Genomic DNA, 21,711 nt, shown 5'->3' with positions numbered 1-21,711 from the left:
AAGATCCACACAGTCGAATGCCTTTGCATAAAAAAAACAATACAGCTAAACATCTTTCTAGTATTCTCTGCTTTCAGCAAGGATCCATCTGACATCAGCAATGATATCCCTGGTTCCACATCCTCTTCTGAATCCTGCCTGAATTTCTGGAAGTTCCCTGTCGATATACTGCTGCAGCCACTTTTGAATGATCTTCAGCAAAATTTTGCTTTCATGTGTATTAATGATATTGTTCAATAATTTCCACATTAGGTTAGATCACCTTTCTTGGGAACAGGCATAACTCTTCCAGTCATTTGGCCAGGGAGCTATCTTCCAAATTTCTTGGCATAGACGAGTGAGCACTTCTAGGGCTGCATCCATTTGTTGAAACATCTCAATTGGTATTCCATCAATTCCTGGAAGCTTGTTTTTTGCCAATGCCTTGTGTGGCTTGGATTTCTTCCTTCAGTACCACCGGTTCCTGATCATATGCTACCTCTTGAAATGGTTGAACATCAACCAATTCTTTTTGGCATAGTTTCTGTGTACTCTGTGAATTCATTGAGATTTTGTAAATACTGCATGGTGTCATGACATCTATGAATAGAGATAGATTTACTTTTTTTTTTTTTTTTATTTGGATGCCTTTTATTTCTTTTTCTTGCCTAATTGCTCTGGGTAGGACTTCGAATGTTGAAATGTCGAATAGTAGTAGTAAAAGTGGGCACCCTTGTCTTATTCCTGATCTAAGAGTGAAACATTTCAGTCTTTTGTCATGGTGTATGATGTTAGCTGTGGGTTTTTCACAAACGCCCTTCATCATGTTGAGGAATTTCCCTTCTATGCCTAGGTTGCTGCGTATGTTTATCATGAAACGGTATTGGATTTCGTCAAATGCCTTTTCTGCAGCAGTTGAGATAAGCATGTGGTGTACCCCCCTCAATCACCCTCCTTTGCTTCAGTTTACCTGCCAGTGCCTCAGGTCATAGCTGCCAAACCTCTGCCCTGAGCTACCTCCAAGAAGGACAAAAACAGAAAAAACAGAGGCAAACACCATACATATTAAAAGAGTGTGCTCTACTCAGTCCTGAACCAGGGGCCAAGATCCCAAGCTGGAAATTTGGCTGCTGTTTCTAGCTGGCTGCCAAGCAGGGGTGGGGGTGGTTCTCAAGCCAGTGTCAGAAAAATTCTTAGTGTCTTCCTACCATTCTGCAAGCCTTCGCCCAGTTTCCATGAAACTTTGTTTACCAGAGTTCTGACAAGGCTAGTACTATCATTTTCTGCTTGTTTTGAAAATTTTTCTGCGGGGGCATGGAAGTGTGGAGCTTGTTACTCTGCCACCTTGGTCAGGAAGTCTTCTTAATAAAGTCATTTACTTTCAAAATATCTCCTTAAAGAATATAGGGGACTATATTATACAGGTCCCTGGTGGCGTAGTGGTTAAGTGCTACAGCTGCTAAGCAAGAGGGTGGCAGTTTGAATCCGCCAGGCGCTCCTTGGAAACTCTATTGGGCAGTTCTACTCTGTCCTATAGGGTCGCTATGAGTCGGAATTGGCTTGACGGCAGTGGATTTGGTTTTTTTTTTTTTGGTTTTACGGCATCTTGTACTTTTTAGTAGCACTTAACACAATTTATAAACAATTGAGTGATTACTCATTTAATATTTGACTCTGTTCTGAAGGGTAGGGGCCACGTACATTTTGTTTACTTTTCTGTTCTTGTGGCCTGGCATAGCACTTGGCATGATGCTTATTATATAAACCAAAAAGCCAAATCGATTTCGACTCCTGGCGACCCTATATGTATCCAAGTAGAACCACACTCCACAGGGTTTTCAATAGCTGTGACCTTTCAGACTAGGAGCTGTGGTGGTACAGTGTTTAAGGGCTCAGCTGCCAATGAAAAGGCAGCTCCACTGTAGAAAGATGTGGCAGTCTGCTTCTGTAAAGATTACAGCCTTTGAAACTGTTTGGAGCAGCTCTACCCTGTCCTATAGGGTCACTATGAGTCAGAATCAACTCTAAGACAACAGGTTTTTGTGACTTTCCAGAAGTAGATCACAAGGCCTTTCCTGAAATGCCTCTGGGTGGGTTCATAGCATTCATCTAATAAATATCTGTTAAATGAGTGAATTAATAGGTAGAACTTTTCTACCTTGGCATACAATATATTAATAATAGTGTAATAGTTACATGCACACACTCTAGAATCAGACCACCTTGTGTCAGAACACTGGCTCCATCACAAACTAGGCAAATTACATAAACTCTCTGTGTTTTATTTTCCTCATTTTAAAAATAGGGATAATAATGTACCAATGAGCTAATTCATGTAAAACACTTAAAAAAGTGCTTGACATACAGTATCTGCTCAATATAGATATTTATTATTATTAATATAAGAGTGATCAGTAATACTTAAAATCAAGTACTGGTTGATCTGAAAACCACTAATAGATGTCATGATCCAGAATTTCCTTCACCTCTCTCTTTTTAAGCTTTGTGGAGAAAGACATTTTGCTTGTTTGTCTATTTATTTTAATATGGCCAATTTATTTTTTGGTTGTGGTAAAATATACATTTCATCTTAAACTCAGGGTTTTGTTTGTTAAGAAAAAGAGATGGAAGCTGATATTGTCAGAGGCTCTTATGCCTTTCTGAAGTATATTGTTGTTGTTGGGTGCTGTTGAGTTGATTTCAACTCATAGTAACCTCATGTGGCAGAGTACAACTGACCCATAAGGTTTTCTAGGCTGTAATCTTTATGGGAGCAGATCACCAGGTCTTTCTTCCATGGCACTGTGGGGTAAGTTCGAACCGCCAACCAGGTGCTTAACCATAGCACAACCAGGGCTCCTTCTCTGAGGTTAGGGATGTCAATGATCAGTACTGACATGTCGATATAGTAACTTTATGTTACTACGTGTCAACTCTAGTAACATATAATCAATTTTAACATTCTCTCACACACAAGGAAAACCAAACCAGTTGCCATCGAGTAGATTCTGACTCATGGCAACCCCATTTGTTATAGGGCAGAACTGGTCCATAGAGTTTTCTTGGCTGTAATCTTTATGGAAACAGATCACCAGGCCTTACTTCCATGGCACTGTGGGGTGTGTTTGAACCACCAACCTTTAGGTTAGCAGTCAAGCACAAACTGTTTGGGTTACACAGGGGCCTTTAACATTTACAGGTACATCTACATAGGTCCTGTACAGATCACTATCTCCTAAGCCATCAATTGGTGGAAATAGTACTTCTGGGAAGGAGTTTACATTTCCATTCAAGAGACATTGAGATATAATACTGAAAAAGCAGAAACAACCTTAATACCCATAACTAAGGGATTGGCTTTAAAAAGTTATGTTGTACCTATAGATTGCAATACAATGCTATTGTTAATAAAGGTGAAGTTGATCTTTACATAATGATATGGGCAAATATTTACTATATATCAATAATTTGATAAATAAATTAAAGAATAGTAGGAATATAATGATACCATTTAGGTAAAAAATAAGTCCGTATTACATTTACATTTTAAAAAAATATGTAAAGACATACACCAAATAGTTAGGAGTAGATGTTTCTGGAGGAAGAGGATCACATAAAAGCTTTCACTTTTTCTGTATTGTTTTACAATAATCACATATTATCATTAAAAAAGCAAATAGGATATTTCCATTTTGAAAACGTTAAAATAATGAAGAAAAAAAAATTGGAAGCTTTGAGGTGTATATCTAACCAAAGTGACCAATAATTTTATTAGCAGTGTGTAAAATCTTATTTGGGGAATTTGGACTCTAGGAGACAGATCAGCAGTAAACTCTTTACTGGCCTCTATATTCCAAATTGCCTCACTATGATTTTACACACTGCCAAAGGCTTTTAGAATAAAAAGAGAAATGAGTATATTGAAATGCTATATCAGATAGCTGGTCAAACAATCTGTGATGTTAAGGTTATGTGTCAACTTGCCTGGGCTGTGATTCTCAGTGGTTTGGCAGTTATGTAATGATGCAGTTCTGCAGTTATGTAATGATGTAGTTATCCTCCATTTTGTGATATAATGTAATCACCTCCATGATGTGATCTGACGTGATCGGCCAATCAGTTGTAAAGAGAGTTCCCTTGGGGGTGTGGCCTGCATCCAATATAAATAGATGTTCTGGCAAAGCTCTTTGCTTGCTCTGGATCCTGCATCCAGCTCATCGTCATCTGACCTCTGATTCTTGGGACATGAACTGGTGGCCTACCATATTGCCTGCCAGTCTTGGGATTCATCGGCCCCTGCAGGTATGTGATTCAGGAGAAGCCTCCAGCCTGATGCCTCATCCACTGATTTGGGATGTGCCAGCCTCTACGCTTGCGTGAACCGTTTCCTTGAGATAAATCTCTTTCTGTTTCTATACATACATTTGTGCTTCACTGGTTCTGCATCTCTAGAGAACCCAGCCTGAGATACAATCAATCTGTTAAATATTAAGATTCATACACACACGCCAAGGACAAAATTTGTTGTTGTTGTTAGGTGCTGTTGAGTCAGTTCCGACTCATAGCAACCCTACGCACAACAGAATGAAAACACTGCCGGGTCCTGCACCATCCTCACAATTGTTGCTATGCTTGAGCCCACTATCGCAGCCACTGTGTCAATCCATTTTGTTCAGGGTTTTCCTCTTTTTTGCTGACTCTCTACTTCACCAAGCATGATGTCCTTTTCCAGGGACTGACCCCTCCTGATAACATAGTCAACAAGAGTGTGAGACGTAGTCTCACCATCCTTGCTTCTAAGACAGATTTGTTCGTTCTTTTGGCAGTCCACAGTACATTCAATATTCTTTGCCAACACCACAATTCAAAGGTGTCAATTGTCCGTAGGGACTATAAATAGAATTACAGAATAAAACGGTATGGCCTTGTTGTAGGGAAACCCTGGTGGCATAGTGGTTAAGTACTATGGCTGTGAACCAAGGGGTTGTCGGTTTGAATCCACCAGGCACTCCTTGGAAACTCTATGGGGCAGTTCCTAGGGTCCTACAGGGTCGCTACTATGAGTCAGAATCGACTCGATGGCAATGGGTACGGTACGTGTGGTACCTTGTTACAGAGAAGCATTGGTGGTTCAGTGATAGAAATCTCACCTTTCACAAGGGAGACCTGGGTTGATTCCTGGGCCTTGAACTTCATGCGCAGTTGCCACCCATCTGTCCGTGGTGGGTTATGTGTTGGTATGACACTGAACAGGTTTTAGCAGAGCTTTCGGACTATCCAGCAACACTTCATTCTGCTGTGCTTGGGGTCACCTTGAGGAGGGGGCCAACTGGATGGTGGTTAACAACAACAATCTTGTATTAGGGCAAATAATAACTACGAAAAGCGTTTGAGAAGAGGTGTAGAGCTTGAAGACCAAGAATGTTATATTGTTTTGTGACATACCTGGTGTTTAGGTCAGTGCCTGGAGTATGTAAACATTTAAACTATTGGTTAATTAAATAACCAATTGAACTAATCATCATACATCTTATAAAAATAATTAATTGGGACTTGGGTTTTAAAGGATGGTTGAACTATGGGGAAGGAGAACAATAGCTTGGGAAATTGGAGTGAGGAAAGCAGGGCCTGCCTAGGCCAGGGTTCTTATAGAGGGGATAAAATTGATTGGTAATGAGGGGTGGCGGCACCACGGGTCCAACAGAATTCTCGCCTTCCATGTGGGAGGCTGGTGTTCCGCTCTGGGCCGAAGCGCTTCATGCACAGCCGCCGCCCATCTGTCAGTGGAGGCTTGCATGGTGCTACGATGCTGAGCAGGTTTCACCAGAGCTTCCAGGTTCAGTCAGACTAGGAAGAAAGGCCTGCTAAACTACTTCTGAAAATCAGCCAGTGGAAATCCTATGGATCACAATAGTCTGATCTGTATCAAGGAGGGGCCGGTCAGGGAAGAGCTCAGAATGAAACAATATAAATTTAGGATTGGAATGTAGAGCTATTACAGGATTCTGGTGTGGGAGTCACATAATAAAAATGATCCAGATGATCACCATGGCAGCAGTTCCATGGCAGCAGTTTGCAGAATCAGTATGGAAGGCAGACTAAATGTGGGACCCAAAGGTAAGGGTCTTGAAAGTGGTGTGTAATACCTTCAACATGTTTTCATGTAGAATATGGGTGCCTGTAGAAGATAGCTTGCAAACAGTCAGATTATTGTTAGCTGCCAACAAGATAGTCTGCAATTCACAGTGACCCCATGTATGACAGAACAAAATGCTGCCTGGTCCTGTGCCATCCCCACGACTGACTGCAGATGGAACTGTTGTGATCCATAGGGTTTCCATTGGCTGACTTTTCAGGGGTAGATCTCCAGGCCTTTCCTCCTAGTCTGTCCTAGTCTGTCAGCTCTGCTGAAACCTGTTCAGCATCATAGCAACACACAAGCCTCCACGGACAGATAGGTGGTGGTTGCACATGGTATGCATTGGCTGGGAGTTGAACCTAGGTTTCCTGCATGAAAGGGGAGAATTCTACCACTGAATCACCAATGCCCTCAAACAGTCAGAAAGGCCTCCAAACTACAATAAAGAAATATAAAGAGTGTCGGGTAAAATAAGACAGCTCTGTGAAATTTTAATTACGTTCTTTTTCTGAGTTCATCGGAGACTACCTCCTCACTCTTCAGTGGAAGATGCTTATGACATTGTTGGACAATGGAAGATATAGAAGAACAGAGGCAATGATGATTGTCCTGGAATGCGATAGGTGACTAGGTAGGCTCAGGGTGTGTAGGATGATGGATATTGAGGACAATATCCAGCTAACGACTCAGGTAAAAAGTAAATTAGGCATTTCATAGCCGTTGATGCTTTTCCTTTCTTCTTCTTGACTAATGGCTTGGAACTGGTAGTGGGGAGAGGGAATATGTATTATTCTGGTAATACATCTAAGCCACTTGAAGCTTTCTTTGAACAAAATTATTTCTTGAAGTAGAAACAAAAGTTCAGTTTTGTTTTGACTTCTCTTTAGACCAAGATAAGGACTTACTGCTTCTCTGTTGCCTTACCTCTTTTCTCTCCTTCCACTGCTGAAGTGTGGAACTATTCTGGAGTATAGAATAGAAAAGTATACACAGCTACCCAACAGGAGCATTTAACTTTAGAAGCTTTTAACTGTGAGGGTGTTTAGAGTCAGCACAAGGGGTCAAGGCAATTCCCTGCTCTCTACCTTACTTGCCTAGGTTTAAGAGCACCAAAAACCAAAGTCATGAATATTTGTCATCATATTTGGCAGTTAACATTCTGCCTTGTACTGTGCTATTTTTGCACTTGTTTTCTCATTCCTAGTAAATTCTAAGTTACTCGATGGAAGGACTGGCTATTAATTCTTCTTGTATCTGCCATTTCCACTCTACCTAGCATGGGGTAAACTCCTTGAAAACATGCATGCTGTCTCCTAAGCACCTCTTTTGCACCATATACAGTGCTGGTTAATAAGTAGGTCATGACAAAGATCATGCAATAAAACTGATATCTGGTAAAAAATAAAAATAGGTAGTTTTTATTAACATAAACTTTTTTTTTGAGAAAAACGAGTAATAAAACACGTTAGTGCTTTTTTGTTTGTTTGTTTACTTAAGTCAAATTACATGATTTACGTGTCATATCCTGGTGGTGTAACAGTTAAATGCTATGCCTGCTAACCAAAGGGTTAGTAGTTCGAATCCGCCAGATGCTCCTTGGAAACTCTATGGGGGCAGTTCTACTCTGTCCTATGAGTCAGTTGCTATGGGTCGGAATCGACTCTATGGCAACGGGTTGGGTTTGGTTTGGTTTGGTTTACAGGGCTCAAAGCCTCTGGGCCCCTCTGAGTGAGTGCTAGATAAGATATGTAAGAGAGAGGACAGTCTACCTGCTTGTCCTGGGAAAATAGCAATTTCCCCCTCCTTAATAAAAAAAAAATAAAAAATAATAATTTTTTTTTAATAAAAGGTAATTAAATTAATACATATTTAAACACTTTCTGTTTAAGGCATTGTGACAAGTAGTAAGCAAGGTGGACTACAGAGAGGAGTAAGAATTAAACCCTGCCATTAAAAAAGGTTACCACCCAACAAGAAGAACAGACAAGTGTAAAATTAACTACAGTACCTCAGAGTTTTAGATAAATTTCAATGTGACAATTGAACTGAGGCTTTAAGCACTTGTAGGATTTTTCCCTTGATTTTTTGTTCAAACTAGACAATTTGGAAAATATAGAAAAGCACAAGTAAAAAAAAAAATCACATGTAATTATCCCACCAGGAGAGAACCACTATTAACGTTTTAGTGTATTTTTTCTTTCATGGCTTTTATTTTTGATTTTCTAACTAGCTTAAAGTAATACGTGCATATGGTAAAACATTCAAATTGTATACAAAGGGAGATCAATGAAAAAGGTAAACAAGTTTCTTTCCCCAAACGTAACAGCTAACTTTCCTGTAAATTTCTCTGAATTCAGAATTCAAAACTAATGTATGAAACAGCATCTACACAGATATAAAAAAAAAAATTTTTTTTTATGTATCCCTTTAAAATGTATACAAATAGAATCACTCATCTAGACAGTTTTCTGTATCTTGCTTTTTCCAATAAATAACAGAAATATGATCCTTCCCTAACAGCACATACAAATCTCCCTGTTTTAGTAGTCCTACTCCATTGTGTGCCTGGCTGCTATAATTTAGTCAGGCGGCAGGCAATGGGGGGGGGGGGGTGGGCGTAAAATAGGATGAGGGTTATTAAGAGACCAGTTACTCAAACAGCCAGACCCAAAAAAAAAAAAACCAAACCCACTGCCATCGAGTCGATTCGGATTCGGACTCATGGCGACCCTATAGAACAGAGTAGAACTGCCCTATAGGGTTTCCAAGGAGCGCCTGGCGGATTTGAACTGTCAACTTCTTGGTTAGCAGCCGTAGCACTTAACCACTACACCACCAGGGTTTCCCAAAGAGACAGAGGAGTAGGCTAATTTGGTTTACACGCAGGCTATTATTAGTGAGATAAGGCTTGGGGACAGAGATGGGTGCTCTAGTATCCCAGGCCAGCATTTTACACTTCACTTGCTTGATGTATTGGAGAGAAATTAAGAAGTCAGCTGGCTTGGGAGGGTGTTTGGTGCGAAAGCCTAAGTGCTCCAACCATAAGGTTGGCGGTTGGAACCCACCTAGAGATGCCACAGAAGAAAGGCCTGGCGATCTGTTTCCAAAAGCTCAGTCTTGAAAACCCTATGGAAGGCAACTGTAACACATGGCGTCGCCATGAGTCAGGACTTGATGGCAACTGGTACTGGTATGCGTCGTCCGAACAAGGGCTTGATGGGCTGAGACGTGGAGATGTCCTTGAGGCAGCTGAAATTCCAATCTGGTACTGAGATTGCGGTTGGGAGAAACCTGCAGGCGAGCAGGACTGATTAGTTTTCTACACACTTTACCACAGCCTAGTCATCACGGCTCCTTTTCACTCTAGAAAACGCCCTTTAGCCACACACGCGAGGGAAGCTTCACTTGGTGTTTTTCTTTTTCCTAGGCCCGGGGCTACGGTAGATTTGCCGTGCAAGGCGGAGCCACCGAGGAAAGCTTGCCGTTCGCGCCAGCTACCTGACTACGCCCCTCACCCCTACTCCGCCCCCGCGCCCGGGAACTCGGAGATCTGGGCGGGCCTTTTACTGGGCGCTCTAGGAGACTGCGATAGGATACTGAGACCGTCAATCAAACTTGCCGGATACCCGGATGTGAAGCGGTGCGCGATACAAAGGCGAGTTTCCACCCGGCGGTACAGTGGCCAATAAGCATGCCTCAAGTGATAAATGACAGGAAAAGTAACCAGTTACAAAGTAGTTTCGCTCACGCATGTGGAAATTCTCTTGCTCGGTCTAACCCACTGCAAGTTGTGATTGGATAGAATTGTGAAGAGCAGTAGAAATGTCTTATTAGGAGAGGGAGCGAGACAGGGAACAGCCAATAAGAAGGTTCCTAGAAGTGAGGCGGGGGCTAGGTCTTCGCCTCCGCGGCAGAGGAGACTCGGGGGCCATTTTGTGAAGAGGCGAAGACAGAGCGGTTGCGGCCGCGTTGCCGACCTCGAGCAGCAGTCGGCTTCTTCACGTAGAATCTGGGAGTAGGAGATTGATAATCGAATCTCTTCTCCCAACCCCCTCCTGGTAAGTGGAGGCGGCGGCCGCAGTGGTGACACTGGGTTCCTCGAGGAGCGCGAGGGGGTGTGGGAAAAGAGACGAGGGAACCCTTCCTTCGGTAACCAGGCCCCCATTTATTCCATGTGTCCTGGGGGATTAGGTTTTATGCGGGAGGGAGTTTTGCAGGTCTCAGCCGCTGCGTAGATTTCACCTACAGTCCTCTAGGCCTCGACCGGCAGAGAAAATGTCATTTTTCTTTTTTGCTTTCTATGTTAACGGTTGCTTTCTTTTGATTTTCTGTGACTCTGAGGACTCCCAAGAGAGACTATGAAAGTGAAGATCGAGATGGTCATTAGTATAGTTGAAGTTTGATGTAGTGCGGATGCCTTCTGTTATCTCCATCTCTTAAATTAGAAAATTGGGTGTGTGTGGTGTGGGGGAGGGTTACCAATTAGGTGTTGTACCGTGATCGTCTCAAATTCTGGAGTGTGTTGCGGGGCATAAGATAAGAATAATGAATATAGCTGTAGATTTAATTTTTTTGCTGATTATCTTTTAATTTACTACTCCCTGTGAACACATGATGGACCTTGAAGTAGTTACTTTCGATTCTATTTACAAAAGAAAATCGAATTAACAATAACAGTAATAATTACAGCTGATTTACTACTTTTTATCTGCAGGTTACAATTGACTTGAAATACATAAGTTAGTGGAACTTTGCTTGAGGTAGGTATTACTGTTTTTCTCAGAGAAACAGGCATAAGAGCGTTGGCAGGGTCGTTAAATCAGTAGTGAAACTAGTACTTGTAAGGAATTTGATTACTAGGTCAGTCGTTTTACGTAGTTACTGGCATGCTGGTTACTAAACAGTACTATATTTGAATCTTTATAAGAACCACATTACAAAGTCTATTGGTAGGGAGTTGTAAATTCCAAACTGCACTTGAGAAAAATATTTAATTACGAGAATTGGATTTGTAATTAATGTAACTTCCTAAGATGACAAACTTAAAATTCGACTTCCAGGATATTTTGGTATTCATTTTTCTATCCATCTAAACTTTTGTGGCAAAAATGCACCATTAATACTTTTTATTAAGCAAGTATTGTAGTGCCTGCGATTTGCTAGGTGCTGAAACAGTATTTGAAAAATTTACTAAGTTTATAGAAGTGGCAGATTTTTAAGTATCCCATTCACTTACCCAGAAAATCGTTTATCTTTGTGTAAGATTGAGTTGATTTAGTCAAAATGTTTAACTCACAGAAAAACTAATGTTAAGTACACTTTTAACCAATATCGAAGGGTAAGAAATTCATCTCTCAGGAAACCTATTTGTTGGAAAGTAAAAATAGTCTTATTCCAGATAGATGTGCATTTGCAGATTCCTCACCATGTAAATACTGAAAATTCTATAATAGGGTTACATGGGATCAAAAGCATTTTGTAAAAATGCCTAAGAATTTACATTATACATGGGCTTAGACTAAAGTTTATCACTTTGCTGAACTGTCAGAAATAAGATAAGGCCAGTGATTGATTAATTTAGGAACTCTGATAAAAGTACTGTTGGCAAATGAAATCTCAGGAATTTTTAACGTTTTAGAAAGGTTATTGTTAAGAGTTGAAATTAATTGAAGGACACTTGTCTTGACTTGAGGTGTCAGAAGTAAGGGTTTCTTAGCATCTTCATGTACCAAGCTAACAAAAATTCCTTTGAGTTCATATCCTTTAGAAAGTATTTGGCCACAGAATTAAAATCTGAAACAAAATATAGATGTGTTCTCAACTAGATAGACATTAGTAACATTTTCATGTTGGGCTAGGTAGAGGAAGAGGGATGACTAAATTGTGGGTCTTTCTGGTAGTTTTGTGCTCCCTATGCCACTCTCCCAGTACCTGCTGCTATTCCTTGTATAGAAAGTGTAAACATAGCTTATAATTGTAATTAGATCTCTAGAGGGCTTGATGTAGCATTCAACCTCGTTTTGCCTAGAACATCAAGACTTTTCACAGTAGTTTTCAAATATGAGCAGGTGAGCTGGTTAAAGGAGTTTGTTGGGCCCCACCACCCGAGTTAAGTCATTCTAAGGCGGGGCCTGAGAATTTGCATTTCTAACAAGCGACAGGTGATAATGATGCTCATGGGATTGGTTGACACACTTCATTCTGAGAATTCCAGTAGAAGAAGGAATCCAAACCTCGCTGAAGTTTGACAAAGTATAATCTAGGTATGCTCTTAATTGCAAAGCATCAGGATTAGGTGCTAATGTTTTTTTTTTTTTTTTTAAGTGATAGTTTATCAATTTAACATACCATCATGGGAGATACTTTAACTTCATACTGAAAGATGTAAATGCTTTCTTTTCTTATTGCTGTTTTTTAAGCTTCTGTCTCTTGGCACATTTGCAGAGGATTTGTTTGTGAATGAGCCGTAGTCACTTAACATAACCTGAAGATTTTGAGTACTAAGTGATGCCGAATGTTTCTCCATAACTGTACTTTCCAAACACTGACTTTCCCAAATAACATTCAGATGTACATTTCCTACAGTTTGTACAGTTTTACATCACATTTCATACTTAAACTGCTCTCCCTCCCCTTTTTAAATTTACAGTTAAAATTTTAGAGTTACAGTACCCATTGCATTTTAATTAGTCATTCATACATAATCAACTCAAGGAACACTTAAAAAAGCTCAGTTTTAAGTTTTTTAGTTTCTTCAAGTTTGTGTAGGAGAATAAGACTTAATGGTTTAATATTGAGTGCAGCCAATCATTCTTATTTGAAAAGTGACCTAATTTCAAATCTTGTTTAAGCTGTTGTAATAGTTGCCTGTATATGTTTATTTTAGTATGGTATTGTATGTCATTTTCTTAGGAGTCATACCTTGGAATTAGCTATATATACCATTTGATAAACAGTAGGACCACAGAAATACAAGAAATCTTATAAAGACTCTGTCAGTGTCTCAGAGATCCTATAGTTTTTTTCTGTTGTTCCATGGCATTTATGAAATATTCAGTAGCTGTAATAATCCTTTTCTTCCACCTATGATTTTTCATTCTGTCAATGGATTCATGTGCTCCTTATTTAAAATAATCTTTCCCCCTAATTAGAATCTATCAGGTCTTGTTTGATCACTCATCAGTTTTGAGAAGAGAGAAATCATCTCTAGTCTTCATGGTGGACCATTTACCTTTAGTCTGTGTTCCTCATAGAAAAATTAAAAGCATAAATCAGCTTACCTTCATAATCTCGATATTTGACATTGGTCACTTTATTTTTGTTTGATGACTTGGTTTTCCCATATTTCCTTTTTCCAAACTGCTTGATTACCAAGGTGAATGTTTGAACATAGATTTTTTTTCTTGTTTAGTTTTAGAGACTTCTTTCGAAACTTTTAAGTGAATATTGACATTTATTTAGTTAATTTTAGTTACCTACTGATGTTGAAGAATTATTCAATCACTCGTAGAGGTGATGATTTTATACACAGGCTCTTTCCCATCCCAGTGGAATGTTATGCTTTACCAAAAATGTGTTAGATGCAATAGACAGATATTTCTGTCCTGGGGGTTTAGGGCACAACATTTCTGAGGAACTCTGACTCAATCTGTCCCTTCTCCTTTCACAGGGCAGCAAGGCGAACCCCATCCCTACTCACTGGAGCTCAGCTTTGATTTTTAACCTTCCTTCCCCACCCTTCCAGAACACACACATTCCCATTCCAAAATTGATTTTATAAAGACATTTTAAACATAATGATGCAACTTGGTGTGCACTACAGCAAATTTGCAGGTGTTTTTTTTTTTTTTAATTGTTTGAAAAAACGGGACCTGGATTTAAGATGTAATTTTTAAAATTTATTTCTATTTTTTCTGCAGCAGTTGGGTTAGAGGAGGAAGGAGCCTTTAGCCTCTCATAAACTGACCTCTTTACTTCCTCGTGTATTTTTAAGATTGAATGATAATGTGAAAAGGGCTTTGCTTGTTTGCTACTGAGAACTTTACCCTTGCGGTTTTTGTGGAAACTACTTTTGGAAAGAGAAAAGAAATGAACTTTACTGACTTGACATTTTTGCACATCCCATTTTTCTAATCTGGGCTATTTTTATTTTTGTTTTTTTACAGTGAGATTTTTTTGATCTTCAGCTACAGTAAGTTATTCCAATTTTTTTTTTACATTTTTCCTGACTTTCCGCTGATTTCCTTTTTATTGTTGTTACTAGTTATTATTATTTACTATTATACTTATGATGGTGATGATGATGATGATAATGACACTGATTATTTTTAACCGGATTAAAATACAAGTTTTTCTGAATGTTCATAAGAATTTCTCCGGCCTCCTGATTGACTTTGGAGTTTTGCATCTTGGGAGAGAAAGTGATGGCATTAGCATTTTTAAGTGGATTGATCACATAAACCTTTTCTCTCCCAACCCCACCCCTGCCCTCCTCCCTTCCCCACACTCAAGAATTTTGCTGGCTGTTTAAGTCTGTGACCTTATTTTTCCTGATCTTTAACTTAACTGTTTTAGAGCATCTCTGGACGTCTGTATTTTTAATTTTTTTTATTTTTTTATTTTTTTATTTTTAATCTTTCATTTGTTAAATTTTTAAACTGTGCTGCAATAAAATGTGTGTGGTACTACTTAGCACCTATGACGGTGATGGCATTTTCCCAGAAAGCCATCTCCGTCCTGTTTCCCTTAAAGTCCCATCCTGCTTTTCCTGTACACTGCCCCTCACAAACCACAAGCTGCAGCAACATGGATGCCCAGCCTGGAGCAGCAGCAGCCAGGATGACCTGGAGCCAGGGGGGCCATCGGAACAGATGCACACCCTTCCTGGGTGATGGTAAGAGGTGTGAGGTCCACTTGGTTTCATTACAAAGATTAGGAAATACACCCATTTAAACTTAGTTGGTCTGGTATAGGTGACAGCTTCTGGAAATGCTTCAGTTGTATGTGTATATCTTGAGATGTTTCCTAAGGGAGGCCATCTCAGTTATTTTTAAACTAATGGAATAATCTAAGTAGTTGATTCGGGCCGATTGAGAAGCGTTGATAATGATAGCAGCTGGAGTTTACCTGTACCTTAAAGTGAAAATGATTTATTTTGATAATTAGCAAAAACAAGGCAAGAATGTATTAGGCAGTCCTTTTTCCTAGATGAGTACAAGTTATTAAAATTTTCTGTTTTAGATTGCTTTGTGTTTAGATTTTTTTTGTCATTAATTTTAAAACATGAATCAAACCACAAAAGACCTGCTTATTAAAATGCTATCACTGAAAGCTTTTTTAAAATTTGAGAGAAGAGTAGGTATGCGTTTTAACCTCAGAAAGCAGGGGAATTTGTTGATCTCTAGCCAAAGTAAGAAGGTGCTAGAGTTGATGCTTTTTTCAGTGATGACTGGAGGCCCAGTTAGATAATGGGGAATCCAGCCCTGGTGACACAGTGGTTAAGAGTTCGGCTGCTGTCAAAAAGGTTGGCATTTCGAATCCATCAGCTACTTCTTGAAACCCCTATGAGACAGTTCTAGCCTGTCCTGTAGGGTTGCTGTGAGTCAGTATTGACAAAGGAAGCGGGTTTGGTTTTAGTTTAGTATGTATGTTCCCAAGGATAGTAGGAAGGGATGAGTCTGGGTCTATTAACATGAGTAATGCAGGGATTAATCGAGGATGTGGGTAGGAAAGGAGTTAAGAACTTAAACAATCCATAGTGTTTTGATTACTGGCTGAAGTAGAAAATTTGGTAACGTTTTGATTTCATTTATTTTGATAACCCATCTTTTCTAATAAATTTTGAGCCAAGGGGCTGTGTGGAATGCTTTTTGAAGGCATATTCAGTGCTGAGAGTACTAGGGCAAATCACATACTTGTCCTCCTTTCCTCACCTGGACCAGAAAGAGTATGTAGCCTGGTTGTTGTGAACACTGGAGCACAGAATGAGAGGAGGTTAAAGCCAAAGGGTCTAAGGTTATCTGGAAGAGGAAGGGGGGGTCTTTTTTTTGAGCATATGTCTGAGTTTTACTGAGTCTTCTCTTACATAAGAACTATTTCTACTTTTGGTGTCATTGTGTGGTTGCTGTTTACTCTTCTTTTATGGATCATGCTTTTCTGGTTTTGGTACAGAGATACAGTGGTTCCTTTCTAATAAGGGAGATAGTTGAACATGGAGTTAACAGTGTTACTATGTGCTTAGAGAAAAGCACGAGTCCTAAAAGCATGCAGAAAAAGTACTGGCCCTCACAAACCAAAAGGACCTTTAAGAAATCAGAGAATGCTTTTAAGAGGAAGTGAGCTCTGTCTTGAGTTGAGACCAGATCACAGAAATTTGAATGCCACTCCAAGGAGTTTGTATTTTATCTATAAATCGTTGGTGAGCCATTGAAATAAACTGGATGTTGTCGTTTTTAGAAATGTCATGCTGATAAATGTGGAAATGGCTTAGAGGAGGATGAGATTGGAAGCAGGAGATAAATAACGCTATTACAATCCAAAGAAAAAAATTCTGGCTTGGACAAAAGTGGTAATGGGATTGAAGAGAAGAAGGGAGAAATTTAGCAGGATTTGGTGGTGGATGTGATAAGGTGTATACGAAGAAGGTTTCTAGCTTCTGGTATGAAGATGACAGTTAAGGAATGTAAAAGAAGGGAGCAGGTTAGGATGGAGACGTAGGGTGGAGAAAAGTTTTTAAAACATTGAACTTTGAGGTGTTTGTGGAACATTTAGGTGGAGACATTTATTCATTAACCAAGTGGTTACTCAAAGTCACGATTAGGTTTGGGCATATAGGAATGAACAAAAGGAAATATTGTTCTCTGACCTTTTGGACGTTAGAGACCATTGAAGAAAGAAGTGTAGTAAACAGATAGCACTTTAATAATCTAAAAGAAAAGAACAGGATCTGTGGGATGATGGTGAGGGAACCATTTTAGAATATGGTGAACTGCTGTTGAAGTTGAGACCTGAAAGGGGAATATCATGTAAAAGTTCAGATACGGAGGACAAAACATTGGTCTCTGAGAAAGAAGTACTACTGGTGAATAGTTAATGCATAGAATAGATGGAGTGGTAGAGCAAGGGCCAAGCATTCATAGTACAGGACCTGATAGGGCCATGTTTAAGATTTAGGTTATTTTGGGCACAATGGAGTATGTTAAACTTTTGAGAGTAGGGGGATCTGATTTCTCAGAAAATTGTTTCCGGCTGCTGTGTGGGGAATGTTAATAAGGGCAAAGAATGGAAGTAGGTAATGAAGTTAGGAGACATTAGAGTAGGCCACTGTCTCTGTCTCTTGAATGGAGTAATCTTAGTCCTGAGAATACTTGTCCTGAATTTTCATATCATTTTTTCTTTGAAAGTATAAACAGCAAATATAATTAATCTGAAGAGGGTAGATTGGGTGAAAACTATCTTTGTGGTATAATTTTATAGTTTTTTAATATGACATTCTTTTAGGGAAATAAATTTTTAAAATGAGTTTAAATTAAAAAAATTAAAGTTATTTTCTGTGATACCCCTGTTGGGGCAGGCGTAATATATGTTATTTAATAAATTTATTGTGCTTTAAGAGAAAGTTTACAAATCAAGTCAGTCTCTCATACAAAAGTTACACACCTTGTTATTCATTCATAGCTCCTGTCCGCATCTTCTCATCTTTCCTCCAGATAGGAGTTGCCTACATAGTCTCATGTGTCTACTTAAGCCAAGAAGCTCACTCCTCACCACTATCATCATCTGTTTTATAGTCCAGTACAATCCCTGTCTAAAGAGTTGGCTTTGGGAATGGTTGCAGTCTTGAGCTAACAAAGGGTCTGGGGACCATGACCTCCAGGTTCCTTCTAGTCTCAGTCATACCTTTAAGCCTGTTGTTTTAATGAGAATTTGAGATCTGCATCCCACTGTTCATCTGCTCCATCAGGGATTCTTTGTTGTGTTCCCTGTCAGGGCAGTGATCAGTGGTAGCCAGGCACCATCCAGTTCTTCTGAGCAGACATATTTCCATTCTGATTTGAAAGGGAAAACGAAGTACATCTTCATTTTTTCCTTTCAGAAGTAATATCTGAACACTTTACCCTATGTCCACCATTGTTATAAATTGTTTAACTTGTGTGAACTTATTTAAGCATCACCATAACCTTGAATGCATGCTCTTACCACATTTTAGAGATAAGAATATTGAAGCATGCAATTAAAAAAAATTGCCCAAAGCTAGATATACCTAATAAATAGCTTTGATTCAACCCAGGCAGATTATGGGCTGCTAACCTAAAGGTTGGAGGTTCAAGGTGACCCGTAGATGCCTTAAAAGAAAGGCATGGTGATATTTTTGAAAAATCGGCTGTTGAAAAACCCTGTGGAGCACAGTTCTGTTCTGACACATGGGGATGCTATGAGTCAGAAACGGCTCTATGGTGACTGGTTAAGTAAGCCTATAGATTTGAACTCCTGATCAGATTGTTGTGATCATTGTGATATCTTAAATATTCTAAAAAACCCATGTTTTGGTTAAATTTGGATAAAGTACTAAAAAAACTACTCTAGACTTAAACTTTTAATAGTTTTTAAACAAAATATGGGTATATATTTAGACTTTTAATTCACAGAACCTGAAGTGGCATGAAGTGTTGTTATCCAAGATAGTAAATGATTTAGATAGATTTAGCTTTGTGGTGTAACTTTATGGTCTTTGAATATGATGGCATTCTTTTAGGGAAGTAAACAAATTTTTAAGAAGGGTTTCAACTTTAAAAAGTGATATAATTTTTTAAAAAAAAAACCATGCCCACAGGGGATGTGTTAACTCTAGTAGTCTTTTTTTTTTGATCCTCACCTTGCTTGACTTAATTGGTGTCGTTTAACCAGTTAAGCACTCTTTTTGTGTGTGTGTGCTGTAAGTGAAAGTTGACAAATCAAGTCAGTCCTTCACACAAAAACTTACATACACCTTGATATGTACGCCCAGTTGCTCTCCCCGTAATGAGACAACCTGCTCCCTCCCTCCACTCTCTCTTTTCATGTCCATTTCACCAGCTTCTAACCCCCTCTACCCTCTCATCTCCCCTCCAGGGAGGAGATGCCAACATAGTCTCAAGTGTCCACCTGATCCAAGAAGCTCCCTCCTCACCAGCATCCCTCTCCAACTCATTGTCCAGTCCAATCCATGCCTGAAGAGTTGGCTTTGGGAATGGTTCCTGTCTTGGGTCAACAGAAGGTCTCGGGGCTGTGACTACCGGGGTCCTTCTAGTCTCAGTCAGACCATTAAGTCTGGTCTTTTTATGAGAATTTGGGGTCTGCATCCCACTGCGCTCCTACTCCCTCAGGGGTTCTGTGTTGTGTTCCCTATCAGGGCAGTCACTGGTTGTAGCTGGGCACCATCTAGCTCTTCTGGTTTCAGGCTGATGTAGTCTGTGGTTTATGTGGCCCTTTCTGTCTCATGGGCTCATAACTACCTTGTGTCCTTGGGTGTTCTTCATTGTCCTTTGATCCAGGTGGGTTGAGACCAATTGATGCATCTTAGAAGGCCACTTGCTAGCGTTTAAGACCCCAGACAGCTCTCTCCGGGTTGGGATGCAGAATGTTTACGCCAGTTGACTTAGCTGTCCCTTGAAACCATGGTCCTGAAACCCCTGGCCCTGCTACGCTGGCCTTCGAAGCATTCAGTTTATTCAGGAAACTTCTTTGCTTTTGGTTTAGTCCAGTTGCGCTGACCTTACCTGTATTGTGTATTATCTTTTCTGTCACCTAAAGTAGTTCTTATCTACTACCTCAGTAGTGAATACCTCTCTCCCACCCTTCCTCCCTCCCCCCTCTCGCAACCATCAAAGAATATTTTCTTCTCTGTTTAAACTATTTGTTGAGTTCTTGTAATAGCGGTCTTATACAATATTTGTCCTTTTTCACCTGACTAATTTCACTCAGTTTAATGCCTTCCAGGTTCCTCCATGTTATTGATGCATACTATTCCACTGTGTGAATATACCATAATTTATTTAACCATTCATCCGTTGATGGGCACCTTGGTTGCTTCAATCTTTTTGCTATTGGAAACAGTGCTGCAGTAAACATGGGTGTGCATATATCTGTTCGTGTAAAGGCTCTTATTTCTCTAGAATATATTCCGAGAAGTGGGATTGCTGGATCGTATGGTAGTTCTATTTCTAACTTTTTAAGGAAGTGCCAAATCGATTTCCAAAGTGGATGTACCATTTGACATTCCCACCAGCAGTGCATAAGTGTTCCAATCTTTCCACAGCCTCTCCAACATTTATTGTTTTGTGTTTTTTGGATTAATGCCAGCCTTGTTGGAGTGAGATGAAGTCTCATTGTAGTTTTGATTTGCATTTCTCTAATGGCTAATGATCGTGAACATTTCCTTGTGTGTCTGTTAGCTACCTGAATGTCTTTTTTAGTGAAGTGTCTATTCATATCTTTTGCCCATTTTTTAATTGGGTTGTTATTTTTTAGCAGTTGAGTTTTTGCAGTATCGTGTTGATTTTAGAGATTGGAAATGTCATAGCTAAAAACCTTTTCCCGGTCTGTAGGTAGTCTTTTTATTACTCTTTTGGTGAAGTCTTTGGATGAGCATAGATGTTTGATTTTTAGGAGCTCCCAGTTATCTAGTTTTTCGTCTGCGTTCTTTGTAACGTTTTCTATACTGTTTATGCTATGTATTAGGGCTCCTAACGTCCCTATTTTTTCTTCCATGATCTTTATCATTTTAGATTTTATATATAGGTCTTTGATCCATTTTGAACTCGTTTTTGTCAAGCACTGTTTTTGAAACATTTTCACTTCACTTACAGGTTTCTGTTGTATGGTTCTGGCTGTTCCTTCTCTTCTGTTGGAGTGCCCTGTGGTTCCATCCTCCTACTACCCTTTTCTCTCCACTCTTAATTCCTGGGCCATTCGATTCGTGGATGATTTTACATACACCTTTTTTATAAGCTGATGACACTCATACTTACTTCACCAGCTTGGACTTCTCTCCTGAATTATGTACCCATTTACCTCCTTCACAGCTCCCTTGAATGCCAGATAAGTATATCAACTTAAAGTCAGAAGCTAGGTTGCTGCTATTCCTTCAAACCAGTTTCCTTTATACTGTTGCCCTTTTCAGTTAACAAAACTCCAGTTTTTGTGTTATTTAGGACAAAGACTTTGGTTTATACCTCACCTTTGCCATATTGCAAAATATTGTCAGCTCTTCCTTTAAAATACAGTTCACCACCCCTACTTGCCACCTTTATCTTTTCTGCTTTACTGCAGTAGATTCCCATTTCTTTGCCCCTCTTCACACAGTCTGTTCTCCTTGTGGTAGCTGGATTGAGCCTGTTACATGTAATGCTTGAAAAATCTAATGCTTGAGTTTCCATTTAACTCACCTAACATCAGCATTTTACCGTGATTTACAAGACTATCCATGATCTGAGTGCCTCACTCCCCCTAGTATTGATATACTCTGCTCTAGCCACACTGGTCTCTGTACTGTGCACAGTAAATTAGGTTCCCACGTGACAGTTTCTAGACATGTTGTTCAGTGACATTTCTAG

At 39.6% G+C, this 21,711-nt stretch overlaps 2 protein-coding genes across 10 annotated transcripts in view; one reads left to right on the top strand and one right to left on the bottom strand.

Annotated features, from left to right (window-relative positions):
- RPGRIP1 (RPGR interacting protein 1) overlaps positions 1 to 5,260 on the bottom strand; it is a 73,418-nt gene extending 68,158 nt beyond the window's left edge. Inside the window, 1 exon segment of the mRNA XM_049898613.1 lies at positions 5,130 to 5,260. The gene's annotated coding sequence lies outside the window, so the exon portion shown is untranslated.
- Positions 5,261 to 10,026: 4,766 nt separating this feature from the next.
- HNRNPC (heterogeneous nuclear ribonucleoprotein C) overlaps positions 10,027 to 21,711 on the top strand; it is a 61,208-nt gene continuing 49,523 nt past the window's right edge. For 2 of the 9 annotated variants that reach the window (XM_049897697.1, XM_049897695.1), the window contains exons 1-3: positions 10,027 to 10,176; positions 10,833 to 10,878; positions 14,284 to 14,309. The gene's annotated coding sequence lies outside the window, so the exon portion shown is untranslated. Of the gene's footprint in view, positions 10,177 to 10,832; positions 10,879 to 14,283; positions 14,310 to 14,377; positions 15,019 to 21,711 lie in introns of those variants that run through there. The other 7 variants (XM_049897688.1, XM_049897696.1, XM_049897693.1 and 4 more) reach the window with 7 other exon arrangements.

The sequence above is a fragment of the Elephas maximus genome, chromosome 10, assembly GCF_024166365.1.
Source record: "Elephas maximus indicus isolate mEleMax1 chromosome 10, mEleMax1 primary haplotype, whole genome shotgun sequence".
Lineage (NCBI taxonomy): Eukaryota > Metazoa > Chordata > Mammalia > Proboscidea > Elephantidae > Elephas > Elephas maximus.
Note: the sequence above shows the minus strand (reverse complement) of the source record. Positions and strands in the feature narration are given on the sequence as shown.